This window comes from Callithrix jacchus, chromosome 15 (assembly GCF_049354715.1).
Source record: "Callithrix jacchus isolate 240 chromosome 15, calJac240_pri, whole genome shotgun sequence".
NCBI classification, from domain to species: Eukaryota; Metazoa; Chordata; class Mammalia; order Primates; family Cebidae; genus Callithrix; species Callithrix jacchus.
The window spans coordinates 90,841,227-90,862,584 of NC_133516.1; the positions used below are offsets into that span (position 1 = coordinate 90,841,227).

The 21,358-nt window shown below is 38.7% G+C and overlaps 1 protein-coding gene and 1 long non-coding RNA gene across 5 annotated transcripts in view; one reads left to right on the top strand and one right to left on the bottom strand.

Moving 5' to 3' along the window:
• The window catches only part of COL8A1 (collagen type VIII alpha 1 chain), a 153,495-nt gene that overhangs the window by 45,968 nt on the left and 86,169 nt on the right, over positions 1 to 21,358 (top strand). The window lies entirely within an intron of this gene.
• Positions 13,562 to 21,358, bottom strand: part of LOC118147805 (uncharacterized) — a 112,419-nt gene continuing 104,622 nt past the window's right edge. Inside the window, exon 4 of the long non-coding RNA XR_013527699.1 lies at positions 13,562 to 19,203. This is a non-coding gene — a long non-coding RNA (uncharacterized LOC118147805). The remainder of the gene's footprint in view (positions 19,204 to 21,358) is intronic.

Here is a 21,358-nt window from a genome sequence, read left to right on the forward strand (position 1 = left end):
ACCAGTGGCCTTGTTCTGTAGGTTCCAGAGGAGACTGAAAGATTGGAGGGAGGGATTTTAAAAAAGATTTATGAAGAAAGTTTAAAGGAGGTAGAAAGAGTTTCAGTGGGGAGAGTATTTAGTCTAGAGACAAAAACGATGACGTGGCTTAATAAAAGTCATCGAGAATATGAAAGACCAGCTGCTCTCTATTTCCTCAAAGACTAAAACTCAAGAAGACTGCCTTCAATTACAGCAGCAGGTGGTGCTCTGGGTTAGACCCAAATTATTTCCTGGTTACGTCCCCAAAACAAGTCACTAAGGGAGATTTTCACCACTTCTCGGGGATATCTTAAGGCCAAGGACAGATAAGAGGTTAATAATAGCTCATGTGTATGAAGGGCTTCTATACTGAGGCTTGTGCTAAGTATATTACATTTGTTACCACCTTTCATTTCACAACAGCCCTGTGAAAAAAAGCGTTATCACTATTCTCATTTTGGAGATGAGAACACTAAGAATCATCACATGGCTAGCAAGCAGCAGAGTGTGACATGCACCCAGGGTGTTTGACTCCAGGGCCAACTCTCTTCACCACGACACTCTGCTGCCTCTCTGAGATGGACTGATGCAGTTTTCTTTGGAATAAGAAAGGGAAACTATTGAATTTGACTTTCAAGTGTAGAAAGGCCTTTTATACAAATCCGAAGTTCTCCATTTCCACCAACTGTGAAGTAATTAGAAGTGCTGGCTGGGTACAGTGGGTCATGCCTGTAATCCCAGCACTTTCGGAGCCCAAGGCAGGGGGATCACTTAAGGGAAGGAGTTTGAGACCAGCTTGGGCAACATGGTGAAACCTCATCTCTTCTGAAAAACAAAAGAATTAGCCAGGCCTGGAGGTGCACACCTGTAATCCCAGCTATTTGGAAGGCTGAGGTAGGAGGATGGCTTGAACCTTGGGTAGTTGAGGCTGCAGTGAGCCGAGATTGTGCCACTGTACTCCAAACTGGATTACAGAGCAAAACCCTGTCTCAATAATAATGATAATAATTAGAAGTGTCTTAAGCATGTTTTTGTGACAGTATTCTAATCACCTGCTCACTAACAAGGACATGTAGCATGTTACATTATAATTACATATTATAAATATTTTAAATGCTCTTAAAGTTGGAGTACTTCTTGTCTGATTGTTATGTTCAAAATTAAATAAAAGGAATGTGATTAAAAAAAAAAAAAGAAGCGCCTTAAGTGGTTTAGGGTTGTACACAGACCTAGAACATATAAGCTCTTACGAGCTTTGTGACCTCAGACATCGCCCTTAAGCTCTCCGATGCTCAGTTTCCTCTCTTACCTATTCAACAGTAATGCTGAACATGTACATTCTCACCTCAGAAATTTGACAGTAAAAAAAAATAAGAAAAATAGTAAATCCCACACAGCGTTGTTGTGTTTAGCAGTCAGTAAGCATGAGCTCCCTCCCACTTCCCCTTCTGCATAAGGGATTTAGGTTGCAGAGCGAAGAACTCTTTGACATTAAGTGTGAAATAGGCCACAAAGTGTAGAAAAGAAGAATAGAGAATCATTATCTTCTGAATGAACTTTTCAAAAGTCCAGAGAGAAAAACCACCGGGAGGGTCATTGTTTGCTTTCTCCTTTGTATGTTCATGTTCAGAATTTAATAACATGAATGTGAAACTTTTTAAAAGAAGTACCTTGAGTGGTTTGGAGTTGTAGAATTCTCACATAATTTTTCATAGCTTTACTATAGTACTTATCATATTTTAATTATTTTTACATGCTTTTCTCCCCCATAAGACTCTATATTCCACAAGTCAAAATCTATCCTTTGTTCCTTTCCATATTTACCCACACTTTACCCTACCAGGGCTTGGCACATAGCAGCTACCCATAAAATATTTGTTAAAGAACGATTGAATAGAAAATAAATAAATGAAAGTTCTCAGCTGGATAAGAAGGAAAAGAAAATCACAAAAGATAAAATAGAAATTGGAACTTATTTCACAAACTAAGACTTATTTCATTGAAAATCAGACTTTTCATTGAAAATGGAAATAAGTTTCTGCCTCATTTAGATGTGGGAAGACCTATAATTAGGCACAATACGTAAGCATCCCTCATGATTGTTTAAAACTTCAGAACTCTTCTTGGCAGCTCTTGAGGGACAGGATAAATTTCAGGGTTTTTTTTTTCAAAGGAGTGGGTTGTCTTTCTGGGAAGCAGGTGGATATGACCACAAGATTACTTCCAGCCTGAACTTCAGTGACTCAATAATTCTAAATAAACCCTCAGGAATCCTCCCAAACGATTCTTTCCAGCTACCCTGACTGTGCCATGAACAAGCTCACATTAAAAGAATAGCCCAAATATTTAACCCAATATTGTCATATTGCAAACATTCTGTTTTTGACTAACTGTATGCTTTCAGCCCATCAGAAGTGCTGCGAATGAACTTTGTAAAACCAAAACAATAAGCTAAAAAAAAAAATCAGTATTTCATGGAATTAGGTTTAGGGGCAAAAAACCGAAATGAAGTTTTTGGGTTTGTGTTTGTTTGTTTGAAGTGAATTGACTATGTACACTGTTCAGAGTAGTCAAACAGGTTCAGGTTATTGGACACTACCTAGGGCTATCGGGTCTGAAACCCCATGATGCTCTGCACTTGTTTAGTCCTGTCATGTAGCAAGGAATGGAAGGCCAGCATGCCGCCCAACCAAATTTAGAGCATGAATTTACAAGAAGGGCTCTCTTCTCAAGTATAATCACGATGTAATGAGCTCCTCCTGGGTGCCTAGTACTGCACTAGACATTTTATATATATATTCTCTATATCCCTAAAAACAATCTTGGAGGGTAAGGGTCATTATTCCTATTTTGAATGTGTAGAAATGGAATGAATTTCCCAAGGTTATCTGTCTAGCTACCAGGTTACAGTCTGTATTCAGACTCAAATGCATCTCTCTGCTTGCCTTCTTAAAGCAGGATTTGGGGTACAGGATTTATTGGCATTTGATCCTGAAAGCTGTAAAAAGAACAGTGTACATAAGTCATATTCAATGAGCAATTGCTATTCATTAGTAAGAGTTTATCACTCAATTCAAGCCAGTTGTACATCTTCTTCCTACTGAAATGGACAGTAGTCAGATCTCAATAACCCATTTCCCATTGCTATTTGCGAATTGTCAGTATTTATTTTAATGATGGAATCATTTCTTAAGGTAGGGTTGTATGTTTTCTTTGTAATGTCTAAATTTGGCTCCTTGTAGAGTAATATTCTGAACGGGAATTGTGCTTCCATTACCTAATCACAAAAACGTTGCCAAAATTTAAAAAGACACTGGGAAGGGGAGGTAATACAAGAATTCAAGTGGACCTCAAGGTCTCACTCTTAAAAGAAATGGAAATATTTTTGGACTGTGTTAGCATGACTGAATTATCATCCTATTTGCTGGTGTAATTACAGCTGGAAGGGGAGAATGAAAGGCACTGCTTTTCTACCCACTTCCTCCAATGATACTTAAAACTGAACTGCACTATTCATAAAGAAAATCTCTCTGAGTAGTTTGCAGATGTTACCATCTTTAAAAATGTTAATACACTATTTTAGTGCCTCACTCTGAGGAATAAATTTATTCTCAATGTATAAAGACTCAGACAAATGACATCAGCCAATTAAAATGAAAGCTCAGACTGTAAGAAAATAAATGCAGTTGATGCAAAGTATAGCATTGGAAGCTACTGGACAGGAATACTTCTTAATACTGTCTTACCACCATCAAAAGCAATGAGAAGGAATAAGAGTTTCCATGCTCTTGGTGTGCCCCAAACCTTAGTATCTTCCAAATGCCATACATTTCAGTCTTTTACTTTGAATTTTATAGGTAGAATCATCAAATAATATTATTTTAGTCACATTACACTGGGTAGTAAAGTTAGTATATTATTTCTGTCCTTTCTAATCTTCTGTCATTCTTAATTTACGCATGATCTTAGAAATTTGCCAAATATAAATGTGTCGATGTGAAGTTAAGAAGTGAGACTCACCCTTCTCTGCACAGACTAAACTATCCCCTTTATCAATAGACATTTTTTCTGCTTTTCTCTATGTCGCATGTTATGGAATTGTAGAGGCTTTTTATCAATTCTCCTATGTTGGCTTTCCATGTAGACTTCTTCTTCCAATACCTTCAACATAGTGTAAATGATTTTGTTTTCAATGCAAACATATAGAACTTTCCTCCGGATTCTAAAATCCTATGCCAAATCAAGTTGATTTTGTTTATTTAAGTCTATATATGGTAATAAATAGAATAAGTTCTTGATAAGAGTGCTAATTTATTCACCATGACAGTTCTCTGTCATTAAATTCATATGGATGTGATAGTCAGACTACCTTACCCATGTGAGGTACACAGCAAGGGATCTGGCAACTTTTTTAGCCATATAGAGGGTTTTACTTTTAACCTTTGTTGTTTTCAATATTACATAAAATACTTTTGGCTCTAACAAATCTGAATATTATCTTCCTCATCAAATAGGACAAAAATCTCCCAGAGGTAGCTAGTTTTGAAAACACACAAAACCAAAATCACTGTAATCAATTGTAAGCAAGCAGCAACCTCACTTCATTAGAACTAATCGCATAGCCCTAAATAGTTCCTAAAATTTCCCAGACAATGCATAGTACATTTAAACATGTTGCGTCCTCAAAATAATAATAGAAATCATGAGCTACATTTTTTACCAAAGACCTGCAGACATCTTTTAATATACTTTACTACAATACATTATGTAATATTAATGCTCATTTCATTCCACCTAGTATAAACTTTGTTATCATGTATGAAAATGAAGAAAAAAAGAATAAGAACATAGCTAATCATTTATTTCACTCCACGTTGCTTTATTTAACAGAGTTCAGAGAGAGTAAATTCAGAGAAAGATTGAATTCACAAAAGAAGAAAGACCCTGGAGAAAGGATATTATGAAAACCAGGAGTCAGAGAAATGCCTTTTTTATCCTACCCCAACAGGAAGAACAGTGAAGGTTCAATAGGTCTCTCAAGGCCCAGAGGCAAAGAAATAAAATCTTCAGAGCAAGAGAACATTATGAGCAAGTGGACTGGACCACATAGTGGGCACTCCAGCTATAAGTGCTCAGTGTGATCATCACAATGACTTTGGGTGAGCTCTGTAACTGCTCATCTCTCTCTCTCTCCTTTTTTTTTCCCCCCTGTCAGGGCCTTTCTCTATCAGCCAGTGGTATGATCATGCCTCGTTATGGCCTCAACTTCTGCAAGCTCAGGTGATCCTCCCATCTCAGCCTCCCAAGTAGGGGGGACTACAGGCACGTGCCACCATGGCTGCCTAATTTTTTTGTTTTTTTGGGGGTTTTGTTTATTTGTTTTTAAGATGGAGTCTCATTCTTGTCTCCCAGACTGGAGTGCAATGACACAATCTTGGCTGACTGCAACCTCTGCCTCCCTCCCAAAGTGCTGGGATTACAGGTGTGAGCCATTGCACCTTGCCAGTTTTTTTTTTTTTTTTTTTTTTTTTTTTTTTATAGGCAAGGGTTTTCACTATGTTGCCCAGGCTGGTTTGAACTCCTGTGTTTCAGCTTTGGTCTCCTAAAGTGCTTGGATTACAGGCATGAGCCACCACACCTGGCATATAACTGTTCATCTCTGAAAATCCAAAGGTAATATCGAGCCACCTAGCAGCAGACCAACCAGTGGTTTCCAGGTCAAAAAATTAAAATTCAAGTCTTTCCTCAACTACCAACTGCCTTTTTGACTTTATTCAGAGTCACGGAAACTCTTTTAGCCCGTATTTCCTAATCTGTAAAATGTTGATAACAACAGTGTTTGCATTAAGGATTATGGAGGCAAAATGCACTCTGTGTGCTGTTGGGCATCATGCAAAAGTTAGTTTTATCCTTATCTGTTCGTGCGTGTGTGTGACTAAAACTTTCTCATGTCACAAATGGAGAAGGGTAGATGAGAGAATTGCACTCCGTGTGATGAGGTTGAGAGTGGGGAGCTATGCCTGGGCAGGAGGCTGCAGATGTCCACACCAGCCCAGCAAGGAATATATACACTAGGTGCTGGCAGTATAAGACTCTGCTGTGCTCTTAACATCATCCGATTGCTTACACACGTAGCTGATGTGAACCAGGGGAAACTGATACCATCTTTATTTAGCGTTCAAACTGAAAGGCAGTGTTTCAATGAGGATTTGGTGAGAAATTTATTATATTAATAACATTATAATAATGACCAATTTAACATGGTAGTTGTAAAAACGAATGAAACCATTTAAGCAAGAGTATAATAAATGTTTGTTTTTTTGGCAATTTTGCAAGTAGTTGTTCAGCTACTGTCACAAGTTCCTTGTACTCTGCATCTTTCAACGTCCTTGATGGATTATTATCCCCATAAGTGTCTGTAAAGAAGGCAGCACAAGAGAGTTGGCCTGTCTAGGATTCTATCAACCAGCTGTTACACCCATCAGCACTTCACCGTATGATCATCAATATTCATGCAAAAATCCCAAAATGCCTTCCAAATCTTTAGAGGAATAAAATGTTCCAACTAGCTATAGGTTTAGCTGTACTTTGTGTTTTAAAACAATAAAAATATGAAATCTATTTATGTTATATGGAAATACACATCTACTCTCGAATTATGCCAAATGATAGTGTATTTCTTACTGCTGTAACAAACCAACACAGATTTAACATCGTCAAACAACACAATTTTAGTATCTTACCATTCTGCAGATCAGAAATCCAAAACAGTTTTACAGGGCTAAAACCAAGGTGTCAATAGGGCTGCATGCTTTCTGGCGGCTCCCAGGGCAAATGTTTCCTTGTCTTTCCAGCTTCCAAAGCTGCCTGTATTTCTTGTTTTGTGAACCTTCTTCCAACTTCAGAGCGCATCACTCCAACCTCTGCTTTCGTCATCACATCTCCTTTCCTGACTTTTGCCCTCCCTCTTAAAAGAACCCTGGTGATCAGATTGGGCCCACTTGAGCAATCCAATATAGTCACCTGATCTGAAGATCCTTAACTGAATCACCCCTGCAAAGTCCCCTTTGTCATGGAAAACAACGGACTCATCGATACTGGGGATTGCAACATGAACATCTTGGGAGGTTCCTTATTCAGAATACCACATTTTGTGTACTGTGTGATTATTACTTCATCTCTGAAGCAAAATAATGCATTGCCAGCATTAAAAATTATGCCAAATGAGCCCATCTGACTGAGTTCCATAATCATTATGTTCAATTCTTCCCGCTAAAGTCACTCCAACTCAGGACTTCTCACCCTCAGCACTGTTGAAATTTGGACCAGCTATTTCTTTGCTGTAGGAGGCTGACCTGCGTATTGTGAGAGTTTTAGAAACATCCCTGGACTTTTACTAGATGTTCACAGACATTCTCCCCTCTCCAGTTGTGACAATCAAAAGTGTCTCCATAGATGGACAACATCACCCTCAGTAGAGAACCACTATTCTACACAGAAAGCAGCCAGATTATTGTAATGACTCCTTTAAGGCAATAACTCTTAGAAGGCAAAAGATCCAGTGATATTAATTAATGGCTCATTTAAAAGGGCAAATCTAAGTCATTTATCTCAGCATTTTTGGCTAAATTTACTAGTAATTTTATTTGTCCAAAGAACAAGGAAGTCAGAGTTGAGTTTTATTCATTGGTGCTAACTCATCTACATGGCATGTTCAAGTGTGGGGTTACATGTGAGGCATTTAACTCTTTGGATATCAGGCTAAGAGCAGAAACTTAGTATGCAACATCTCCAAAAGCTGTGAGCCTGCAGTGGCAGGAATCAAGCCATACTGCCTTTGTTTCCAAAGACCATAATCTCCTCATTCTTAACCCAGCATTATTTCCATTATACTATGATTGTTCTCAGACACAGAGGTGATAGCATTTCTAAAAAGATACGGACCAGGCCCTGGACCCCACTTCTTGCTTAATCTCCTAGGCATTAATTCCTAAGCTTTAGTCATTTGTACACTTCTTTTCATAATTTTTGCTATTATTTATTTGGTATTTACCTTTAAATTGACTTACTTTTTAGAATATAAATACTACTTTAGCAATATACAATTCTTCTAAAACACATTAAATTAAATATACGACTATAAAATATTTAACATTCATCTATATGCCATTTAAAAGTTTCTTGCTATTAGATGTGCATATAATACTTTGAAAAATACTGCCCTGGATGCAACCAACATCAGCAAAGGCCTGAATTTTTTACTTTCAATTCTAAAAATGTCTTCCCATCTATTCAACTTCCTCACGGGAGAGGGAACAGCAAAGGATAGTGAACCAAACTGCCCATGGAGAAATGCTGAAAGCTCTTACAACCAGAAAGAAAAACTCAGGCTACTGCTTACACATTTACCTAAACATTTTCCTTTTTATAATATGATAGTTAAAATCATACCCTTAAAAAACAGTATTTGCAAATAATTTGTACTGACACATTCAACATAAGACATAGGCCAGATAACTATAGACAAAGCAAACTGAAAAATTAGGGACAATAATCTAGACCAGCCCTTCCCGAAGTGTACACCACTACTTGCCAGTTCTACAGGATCCTAACAGGCATTACATGAAGAAAAGTGGGTCGAGAATGAGGGTAAGAGCTGTGGTCAAATGGGATTAGCAAATGTTATTAAACGAAGTTGAAATGACTTATTTATTATAAAACTTCTGATACTTTAATATTCTACTGTGCTTTGTAAAACTTAAAGGAAAATATATACTAGTCAGTCCTAAATTTATGTGCTAAAAAACATTTTTTTCCCTAAGTGCATTTCACGAGACTTGTGTTCTAAGGTATTTTGTGAAATGCTTATCTATCTAGATTAGAAAAAATTTTATTTTCCTCAGATGAAGGTGGGAACAAATTCTAGGGTAATGGCTATTTTAAAATGCATTCCACTTTAGTTTTTTAAAGTCCCTAGGGGTAAAAACTGTCTTCTCTTGATTAACTTTGTTAATCACTGCCTTGCACCCCCAGGACTCAAAACATATTATTGGATGTGGATGATGAACATGAGAGACAATGTGGCAGTTATTTTACTGGAGGTAGCATGGTTTGTATTGGCTACCTCCTTGCTTTGAAAAGTAATTAACTTTCATTTTATCTTTACTCATAATGTTCCACAGAATGTGGGCCCTGGTAATCTAAAAACAATCTTTGCTGAAGCTGATAGCACCTGAGGAGCATAAATGAACAGCTGTTAAAATTCATGGCATCAGCAAACAGGATATTTTCCCTGGATGACTCTTACTTCCTCTCGGTGTACAATGCACAAACCTCTACCAGGATTTCTAAATGGACATTAAAGCCATGAATTGAAAATTAGTGAATGTAACAAATTTAATTTTCCTAACAACCACAGTGGACCCCTGAATGATATGGGTTTGAATTGCAAGGGTCCACTTACATATGAATTTTTTTAAACCAAACACAGCTTGAAAACACAGCATTCACAGGATACCAAAAGGCTGAATTTTCCTGTATGCAAGTTCTGTAGGACTGATGGCGGGCTTGAGGATGCACCAATTTCTAGAACCAGTCCCCGGGGTATACCAAGGAATGACTCTACTGCATATAATTTGAGATGAAATTGTGAAAGTGAATGAGATAATGTGGCCAAAACCCTGGCCCAGAACACCTCCTAAGACAGTTAAACCACAAACTGTCATTATCCAACAACTTTTAGCAGCAGAAGCCATATGAGAGATGTAGCAAGTGATTTTGTCATCAAACTGATGGTCATGATGCCATGAATTCTTATATAGGATATGGTACCCAACTGTTGTGTGAGCTCAGGTAAATCACTTTGCTTTTCTAGGATCCAGTTTCATCTATGGGATGAGAAAGTTGGGGAAGAAGTCATCTAGCATCTTGCTACTCAAAGTGTGGTGGTCCATGGACCAGCAGCATCTGCATCACCTGGGATCTTCTTAGAAGAAATGTAGAAACTCAGGCCTCACCCCAGAATATGCCTTTTCATAAGATCCTGGGTGGGCCAGTACACAGGTTTGCTGTGTTCCTGGCCCCTCGGAACACTCTCTGCCTACCCCACTGCCACCCAGCCACTGTCATGGGGCCTCATTCTAAGGGCAGAATTAGCAGTGACCTTTTTTTTTAAGGCTCTAGTAATCCAAGCTTGCCCTCTCTTTTGACAGGTAAGGAAACTGAGGCCCAGAGAGGTAAAGCTGATTTCCCGAAACCAAACAGTTCATTAGGAACAGAACCTAGATTTTATTGTTAGTTTTCCATTGTGGTTGATTATACCATTTCAAGAGAATGTTACCAAAGGGATGGGATTAAATTGCCAAGTGTTACTGTTACAACAAATGAATAACAATGCTTTCTTCTTGCAGAAAAACTCTTTTTTAAGCCTAAAAATGACTAACTTTTCACGAAAGTACATTATTCCTGGAGGTACGCAGAGAAGAATTGAGTTACAGGGTGTCCCATTCCTCTTGCAGGTGGTAGGAAAGCCTCAATACTGGGGCCAGGTGTTTACTCTCGTCTTTCCTCCCTCTCACCACCAATGCCTGCTCACACACACCACCCACAACCACCACCACCACCAAGTGGAATTCAATTATGAAAACTGGCAGAAACGACAGGTATCCATGGTACAGTATGCTCACAAGCCCAGTTCTAATCCATAACTCCTCAGCAACCAGCATTTACCTTGTCTAAACATCTGAAACCTTCTGTAGCTCAAAAACCAAGCATATCTCAAACAGCTAGAGAAAAATGGATAGCAGGCTGAGAATATAATATTATGGCCATATCTAAACTGCTTTCACCAATACAATATTGAGTATAATGAACATTTGTATATTCCCTGGTAACAAGTCTCTTTTGCCTTGCAGCAATCTTTTCTTTTCCATTTTGTTCCCACTCCTTTTTTCACTCTTGTCACTGATGGTAACCAAGAAAAAAGACAAGTTAGTACCATCAAAAATATCAGGAAAAGTGAATGAACAATTGATCACACTGCATTTGGCCTTAGCAGGTCAAAGTGTTCTTCAGTTTGTCTCATGACTATTCTAGGTTTTACCTGGGGAAAGGTCCCAGGGACTATACTGTCATGAGCCACACAAAGATATTTTGGTGAACCACAGACCTCGTATATTACAGTAGTTCCATAAGATCACCATAGAGCTGAAGTCTGTAGCTGAGTGAAGATGTAGCCATTGTAACACCATAACACAACATATTACTCAGGTACTTGTGGGAATGCTGGTAAAAACACATCTATTGCTCTGCCCGTGCTATAAAAGTATAGCACATGTAATTACACACAGTTCATAAAACTTGATAATGATGCTAAGTGACTATGCTATTGTTTATATATTTACTATACCAGATTTTTATCACTAAGAGTATATTACTTCTAGATATTAAAGAAAAGTTAACTGTAAAACAGCCTCAGGCAGGTTTTCCAAAAGAAGGCATGGGATATGACAGTTCCATGTGTATTACTGTCCCTGCAGTTCTTCCAGTGGGACAAGATGTGAAGATGTGGGTGTGGAAAACAGGGATATTGATGATCCTGACCCTGTATAGACCTAGGCTAATGTGTATGTTTGTATTTTTAACAAAAGAAAAGTCTAAAAAGTAAATAGATACTTTAAAGATAGAAAAAAGCTTATAGAATAAGGATATAAAGACAGAAACATTTATAGTGTTGTACAATGTGTTTGTTTTAAGCTAAGTGTTATTTAAAATGAGTCAAATAGCTAAAAAAAAAAGAAGAAATGTTACAAAAGCTAAGTTTATTTTACTATTGAAGAAAAATGTCCATAAATTTAATGAAGCCAAAGTATACAATATTTATAAAGTCTACGATAATGTGCACTAATGTCCTAAGTGTTCACATGCACCCCCTACTCGCTCACTGACTCACCCAGGACTGAAGAATTGAGAAAATGAAGAGACATACAAAAAGGGACTCTCAGGAGATATCCCAATAGATTTATAATAGCTTATTTTTACTTAAAGATAGTTCAAGTTAAATTTTAGCTTTTGAAATAAAAGAAGTACCTCTAAAGATGCCAAATAAAGTGCACCTTTGAGCTTTTGCTGAAGTCATCCTCCTAAGGCTGCCTCCCTTCAAGTCCTACAGGCTCTATTCATGAAAAGTACCCTATAAAGGTATACTAGTTTTCAACTTTTACACCGTATTTTTACTATACCTTTTCTACATTTAGATACATGAATACTTACTACTGTGTTACAATTGCCAACAGTACTCAGTACAGAAACTTGCTGTACAAGTTTGTAGCCTAGGAGCAATGAGCTACACCTATAGCCCCAGTGTGTAGCAGGCTCTACCATCAAGGTTTGTGTAAGTACACTCTATTATGTTCACATAATGACAAAATTGCCTAACAACACATTTCTCACAACACATCACTATCATTGTGTGACAGATCATTGTACTTACATCAGAGAAAAAGTGGCTGGGCACAGTGGCTCACACCTGTAATCCCAGCACTTTGGGAGGCTGAGGCAGGCAGATCGTTTGAGGTCAGGAGTTCAAGACCAGCCTGGCCACCATGATAAAACCTCATCTCCACTAAAAATATAAAAGTTGGCTGGTCATGGTGACTGTAGTCCCAGCTACTCAGGAGGCTGAGGAAAGAAAATCACTTGAACCTGGGAGGTGGAGGTTGCAGAGAGCCAAAATCGCACCACTCCACTCCAGCGTGGGCAACAGAGTCAGACTTCATCTCAAAAAAAAGGAAGAAAAGAACTGCGTGGTGCCATGTTCACTCTTTGAAAATGATCTTTTTCTTCTCCCTCATAGCTTAACAAGATCATCACATCAGAGAATTGTCAAACTAAATGTGTCAAAACAAAAGTTAATTTCAGTATTTGTCTTAAGCTAGATAAACCTAAATTATCATTTATCTTCCTCATTCTTCAATTCCTTGCTACCTGTAAATCTCTGTTCCTTTGAGGGATTCTTCGTTCTTAACCTCTTTATCTTATATAAGATTGCAGGGCTTTATTGATAGATCACCATCCTTCAGCGTGACAAGATCATCTGATTTACAATGTTTAGTCAAATAACAAAAATGTCAAGCATGAAAGGAAGCTAGGAACTGAGCAAAATGCATGTTTTCTTCATTCTCAAGAAATGTTTTACTGCTGGCAGGAGTCAAAGCTGCAGTAAACCCTTATCAATGACACATGTTAGGGAGTATAGTTTACACCCTCTGCAACCAAACCTTTTGTTTAGTATTGGTTAGTACTCATCTTAAACCACAATCCAACCAAATAATAAATCAATTTTCACTCCAAGATCCTATAGCAGTACTACTACTATTAATGGAAATATGAGTGCCACATATATAATTATAAATTATCGGATAGTCACATTTAAAAAGTAAAATGAAACAGGTAAAATTAATTTCAATAATATATTTTATTTAGCCAATATTTCTGAGATATTATCATTTGAACATGTAATCAAATTAAAATTACTCAGGAGATATTTTATATTAGTCAAAGTGGTCCCCACAAAGCATGTTAATCTTAAGAGATTAGAAGAAAATGGTTAAAATTTAAGAGAAAAGCATAAATGAGTTTTAAACAATTAAAAAGCCATTTGTGGTAATAAACCAGCATAAGCCTTAAGATAATTAAGTTGTCATGGTCTCTTATTTTGTATCAAAAAATTCCAAGAGAAAACTGAAGAATTTTTTCATCACCATGAGTGAGATTTTTAGTCAGTGGTCAAGTTTATCCATAAAAAATAAAAATAATTAAAAATCAGAAGACTAGCTGAATTGGATGTTCTCTCTCTCTCTCTCTCTCTCTCTCTCTCTCTCTCTCTCTCTCTCTCCACCTTTCCCTCCTTCTCTTTTCCTGCTTTCCCAGTCCTGTCTCTCTTCCACTTTTGTTTCTATCATAGCGTTACCACAATTTGTAATCATTTGTTTGTAGATTTCCTTCTTTTTCACGTGTATTGCACAAAATATAAGCTCTGTAGAGCAGGCACCTAAGGTTTGTTCATCGTTATACATGGAATCCTTGCCCCCCCACCCAGCCTGGCACATGAGAATAACTGAAAATTTGTTAAAGAATTAAAAACAGGCTAGGAGCAGTAGTCACTGGGATTACACCTGTAATCCCAGCAATTTGGGATTCTGTGGTGGGCAGATCACTTGAGGTCAGGAGTTTGAGTCCAGGCTAGCCAAAATGGTGAAACCCCATCTCTACTAAAAATACAAAATTTAGCCAGGCATGGTGGCAGGTGCCTATAATCCCAGCTACTTGGGTGGCTGAGGAAGGAGAATCACTTGACCCAGGAGACAGAGGTTGCAATGAGCCAAGATGGCACCACTGCCCTGCAGCCTGGGTGACAGAGCGAGACTTCATCTCAAAGAAAAAAAAAAAAAAGAATTAGAAAACAAAGTAAGGTGGATCAGCTAAGTGAGTATAAAGGTAAATGGTTTTTTCATTAAAAGCTCTAGAAATTTAAATATTGTTTATCCCAACATCTGACAGACTAAACAGAAAGAGTGAAGATATCAAGTTTCAACTTCTATAGTACTTTCAATTCCTGGATATTTAAGAATAACTTCTTTCAAGTATTCTCAAGATTAATAGGATTTAGAGCTTTTCCAGGTCCCATACTCAAGGGTAGGAAGGATCTGCTAGGGGCACCTACCAGGAGAGGCCTGGACCAAGGAGGATAAGTCTGACAGTTGTGATACTTTCACCCAGAGCAACCAAGAGCAGCTAAGGCAGAAACAGATCTTCAAACAGGGCCAAAGAAGAAAACTAAAGATGGAAGAGCAGATTGGAAGGAACATCCCTTTGAGAGGACAGGCAGACAGCACAGCACCAAAGACACTGGAGGTCTGCACAGGCCAAGGCTCCTGCACAGAGACAGAGACACTGAACAGCCTTTCATCACTCCCCAGGGTCACGCTGTTAATGCACCATCATAGCAGACACTGAAACCAGCCATGCTCACCCCAGATTCTGACTACCAGAGTTTAAGGTGGTAACCAAAGTTTCGGAAATAGGGGTTTATTTTGTCATTCCGGAGAATGACTTAGCTATAACTGATTCGGATCTACCTTGTCCCATTCTCACAACCAACCTCTTAAACCCACCTTTTTCTTGAGTTTTCACATTTAACAAAATAACATTTAATTTAGTTTGTTTGCTATAATCCCCACCTGAAATATGCAAAAATTTAAACTAACACAAAAAGCTCAGGTGTCTATTTGAGCTCTCAAATGTTTCCTGTTAACTACAGGAGACATTAAAGAGGTAGCTGCTATAAAGAGAACTTTGAGATGATTAGATCTGCTAATAAACTTTATAAGTTTATGACTCAGAATTAAATTAGTCAGATTAGAAAGTTAAAAGGAAAACAACCAAATTTAAAATGCTGGCCTTGCCTAAAGAAATTGGGGAAGCTGAGATAAAAGCATGGTTTAGGGAGTTAACTGAAAGTGCTTTGGCACTAGAAAGGTGATTTGAGAATCTTTCAGCACCTAGGAGTGACTCTATCTTGAAAAATACACAATTTTAACAATGAGTGCTACAAATTCTCACTGACCAAAGATAGTTAAAAGACATGAGATACTCGAGTCAGTGCAGTTGCTTACTTCTTGGAAGACCAATTTCTTTGGAAAGATTTGTGGACACACATCCGAGCATTTCTTCTTCACTTCCTAATTTATAACCCAGTTCATACCAAATTGTATTTTTCTTCTTACTGATAGCACTAGTGCCACCTGGCCAGTTCAGAACACAAATATTTGTGTGAGAGAAATTGCAGAATTGATGTTAGAGAAGGATCTAGAGTAAGGGTTCAACTCACTCACTGATTTCAGAGGAAATTATGAAGGGTGCCAAATAACAGAAAGCTGGACCTCAGCCCTCAATTTCCTTATGTTCTAGTTGGAGAAAGAAAACATAAACGATTAGAAGGTAAACCACTCCATTGAAAAATTCATACAATAGTTGCTCCCAGGCTCCATCACATCACTGTATTTGATTTTTCTCTCTACAACTTGTCACCATCTGAAATTGCTCTGTATATGTATGGTGTGTATATTTATTATTTATGATGCGTCTCTCCAATTAGATTGTATTTTCCAGGATAGAGATGGAGACTGTTGAGTGACAAATGTCAGTGTTAATGATGAATAAAATAGATCACCTGCAGTTGTGTGTCATTAGGTACTCAATAGTGATGCCGCTAACATGAGCTCCAAGCGTTAGAGGGGGAGTACAGTGCAGTTTGATAGTCAAGGAATGCTTCATAGAAGAGGAGAAGATTGGCTGGGTGGGGTGGCTCACAGCTGTAATTTCAGCATCTTGGAAGGCTGAGGTGGGCAGATCACGAGGTCAAGAGATCAAGACCATCCTAGTCAACAAGGTGAAACCCCATCTCTACTAAAAATACAAAAATTAGCTGGGCATGGTGGCCTACACTTGTAGTCCCAGCTACTGAGGGGGCTGAGGCAGGAGAATCGCTTGAACCCCGGGAAGGGGAGGTTGCAGGGAGCCGAGATCGCGCCACTGCACTCTGTCTCAAAAAAAAAAAAAAAGAAAAGGGGAAGATAAGTCAAATTTGAAGAAGTAAAGAACAACCACCAAAATGAGGTAGGATGTGAAAAGCAGAAACAAGTGCCACTGGTGGAATAGTTACAGGCTAGCTCCTGGGTTTCTCCACGTGATAAAGTCAAAACTAAAACCTCCCCTCACCACACACACAAATGTTCATTCAAATACCATTCTCTCCATCACACGTATCCAAACTCTACAGCCACTTCCCTACTTTGCTACTACCCAACAGCCAAGGCTTATCCAAGTTCTAGAGACTCTATCTACTCCAGCCATTTCTCTCACCTGTGGCCTCTCCTCCACTCACACCATCAACATTTGACCAAACCCTCATTAACATTTACTTGAACTGTTGCAAGTCTCTGAACTGATCTTCAATGTCCCTAATCTACCTTCCAAGACATGATTTCTAGGCCTGGCTCTGCCTTTAGGTCATCTGTGTGACACTGGACTGGTAAATCACAGCCTGTCTGCCTTCGTCTTCTCATCTGCATGGTAAGGAAGGTAGAAGGACTGAATCTGTCCACATTCCTCTTCCTGCCCTCACATCATAGAATCCTATGATGTTTCTGTCCTCTGCAGAACCTAGCACTGCACTTTGGACAGACGGGTGAACAAAGGTAATTTTATCTGAATATAATTAACATCAGATAATATAATGAGAAATTATCTGAGAACTTCAACTGAAAGACTTTTTACAGACATTTCTTTTTTAGGCTTTATTCTACTTTCTCAAATACATTTGCCCCCTAAGCACAGGGCTTTCTCCATTCTAACCAAAAACATAGTTAATTTTCCATTCTAAGGGAGAAAAAAGAGCTAAAAAATTTTAATCAGTATTTTAAGAATCAAGCAAATTTTCCATTCTGAATAAATATCGCTATCTTCTTTCTCTTTCCCCCACCTCACATACACACACTCTCTTACACATACATTATTTGTTAACATTTTAATTACAGATTAAACAGTCTAGTCACAATTCGTACAGAGTCCCACTCAGGAAGTGTGTTGAAATTCCTGACTTTTGATGAAGTAATTAGATGAGTGAGAAACAAGGTTAGAGAGCAGCGCCTCCCCAGTGCTAATGTGCACATGAGTCATCTAGGAATGTCATGAAAAGCCAGACTCCAACGCAGTCCATGTGGACTGAGGCCTGAGACTCTGCATTTCTAACTAACTCCCAAGTGATACAGAAACTGCTGCTCTGAGAACCAAGATGCTAGCTCAAGATACGGGGGCACAGGGAAGCTCAGAGATCACTGTGTAAACTCCTTTATTTTCATAGATGTGGAGCATGAAATAGCATCAAATGCACGTATACCTATGGAACAAACCTGCACGTTCTGCACGTGTATCCTGGTTGTTTTTTTTTTTAGAAGAAAAAAAAGGAACTAGGGTGAAATGATGTGCTCCAGGTTCCACAGCTGGTGATCACAGAAGAAGGACGGGCACAGACAGACGAACCACTCCGCCGGGAGTCACGGGCTCACTCTCTCACAGCATAGACATGCACCCTCAGGCTTTTCTGGCCCCACTTGGTACCTTTTAGACAAGCAGCAAGTTTCTCACCACCTCCTCACTGTTAGAGAAGGCTTCAAATGTCATCTTCGTCATTTATCAGGCAGAAGTGACGAAGTATCTGAAAGAATATTCCTAATTCTGCCAAACTATTTTGGCTGCCTTTTTTCCATTTTTACCACAGCTTTACCAAAATCTCAAGAGAAAATATGACTGTTTTCTAAATTTCTTAAATCAGCTGATTCTGAAATTTGAGAGGCCCAGACATACTGTCACTACCAAAACACGACTGAGTCATCCTTTAAGTTGTGTTGTTTGCACATATACACACACCCTGGATGTGTGTATGTTGGGCATTTGGACCACCTTCTGGTTATTTTCTGGAAGTTCCATCTCTACATGTGGGCTGTCTGACTTATACTTAGAAAGTTCTAGTAGCTTCTCATGTACAGGCCTTTCCACTCGTCCCTGCATAGCTTCATAATTTTGCGTCAGGCTCCTAACGTCAGAAGGACTTGTTTACAAGATGAAAGCAAAACAAGAGGATAGTCAGACAATAGCATGAATTTCTTTTCCTCTGATAAGGACCAGAGGTCACTCACAGCCCACTGAGAGAGCATCTAAAATCATAGCAAGGCTCCGACTGGGGGAACTGGGAAACACACTCATTTTTAGTTTAGTCTATTAAGAAAAATATCAGACTTGAATTCATTTGGTTTCAATTTACTTTTCACAAAACACAAATATAGTAAAAGATCTTGGGTTTGTGTTTTCCTTTCTGCTTGCAAATTTCACCCCATTTAAAACATGAAAGGAGAAAAATAATGGTGTTAACTAGAGCCAAACAAAACATGGGTGGTCACAGTACAAACTTTCCCTTAGGTTTTACCCCTACACATAATGGGTGAGATTTTTCCTCAACAGAGAGATGCACGTCCTTTGGCAATGAAGTAGTTTGTTATCACTGAGGCACAACACATGCCCCTGGGAATCTGCATTCTCCTCCACTTCTTGGAGCCCCAGATTCTGTAGTATGAAAATAGAAGTTAATCAGAGGGTTCATTGAGTGAGAGGTGTTATCCTTCTAATTCTGTCCTCTTGAAAGTAGTTTAATGATTTTCTTGAATTGCAGAGTCCCTTTCCTGTCTGTTTCTGAATCTTTCAGCTGTCAACTTCCACTTAGTTACAGAACTCTAGAAATCATTCATTTCAGATCTGGAAGATTATTGAAGATCATCCTCCATGCATGTCTCACTGAGGCCTTTTCAGGGAACTATTAATATTTCTTAGTTGGAGACAGGGCCAGGAGTTCTAATTCACAACCCCATGCTCTTTTCACTATACTTATAATATGACAACTATTTCAAGTTTTACATGAAAGAAAGAAAAGCATAATTAGAAAGCACTTTGATATTATTGGGACTGATTGCTGTCCTCTACCCTCTCATATTTCTGTTGTTCAGAAGACTATGATGAAGAATGAGGTAATCTAAGCCACTAACTGTGCATGAACCTAAGAAGTTGTCTCCTTCATAATGTTATTTCAAAGGCAATAGAAAGGCTTCTGCTGTCTGCCTCCCAGCACTACCACACGTCAACAGCATCCACTATTAGATATTCAAAACTTTGGGGTAAGCATTACCCTCTCTAGTGCCCTGTCATGAAATTTAAACATCTCTGAGAAATAATACTTAAAGTCACTAATAAAACAACTCTGAGTTTGTCTATAAGACACTTCTTCCCATAATAGGAGAAAAAGAGCCTTGGTCTGTGTATCAGAAAGCCCATAAAAAGAAGAAAAGTGCAGAAAAGAGAGATGAAGTATGCCAAACTGAACTTGCATCACACTTTTGCTCAAGCCAGGTCTTAGCCATCATCGTCACACAATAAAACATAAGCAGCAAAATTCATACAGTATTTAGTTGCCTCTAGTGACTGTAGCTAAGGACTGACTAGTGCCCAAAGAGAACATGAACAAAGGTAAGTTGTCATTATCATTTCTGAATCAACAGGTTTTTGACTACTAATATTCCAGGGGCAATACAGGGGAGATTTCAATTCCTGTGAGCAATGATGATGATGATGATGATGACAATGACAGCTGACGTCAGGTGTGTCAAGTACTGTTCTAAGTACTCTTATTCATGCCTTTATCCATTCATTCATTCATCAAACAAATGCTTATTCAGTACCTCCTATGGGTGAGGCATTGTAGCTGCTGAGCCTTCATGAAGCTCACATTCTAGTAAGAAGTCAGAGATAGCAAGCAAATAAGTATATGCAGAATGTATTCGATAGTGTAAAGTGCTGTGGGAGAAAAATACAGAAAGCTGAAGAGAAGGTATTGTTAGGTGGAGTTGCTTTTGGAGGCTTCAGGATAAAACCTAAAGGAAATGAGGGAGTGAGCTGTAAGGATTTCAAGAGGAGAGAAAAGCCTATGCAGATATCCTGAACAGGGAACATGCTTGGTGTGTTTGAAGCAAGGAAGCTGGTGAGCCTAGAGCTTAGTAAGCAAAGGGGAAGAAGGCAGAAGCTGAAGTCAAAGAGGCGTCAGTAATCCCCAATACGCAGGACCACACAGTACATCAGCAAGAACACTGGTTTTCACATTAATGGAGGCAGGAGCTACTGAGAGTGTTGAGCAGAAAAGTGATGTGATCCGAGTCATGTTTTGAAGGAATCAGTCTGGCTGCTCCACTCAGTTCAGACTCGAAGGAAGCATATGCAGATGCTGTATGAATTGATTAACATCTCACAAGCGATGAGATTTGTGCTGTTTTCCATTTTACAGATGGCAAAACTGAGACAGAGAAGTCACACAGATGGTAAATTGCAGAGCCAGGAGAACAGCCCTGGCAGCCAGCTCCGGAGGTCATGCTATTAACCTCTACACTCTACCCCTCCTCAAGAACGATGTTAAATGCAGAGGCAAGGCAAACTGAGGCAAATATCACTGGAATGACACCACTAGGGACTGTCCTAATTGGAAGCAGCAGCATGGCTTTTCCTCGTTCTGTTGCCATATTTCACAGACCATATTGCACTTCGTAGACAATGAGTCAGAAACACCTGGCTGTGTCACGCTGTTAAAAAGAAGAAATTCTATTGCAAGGCAGTCATATAGGAGTTATTAGTAGAATCTACTAATGACTTTGTTTCAGTTACCAGAAGTGTCAACTGC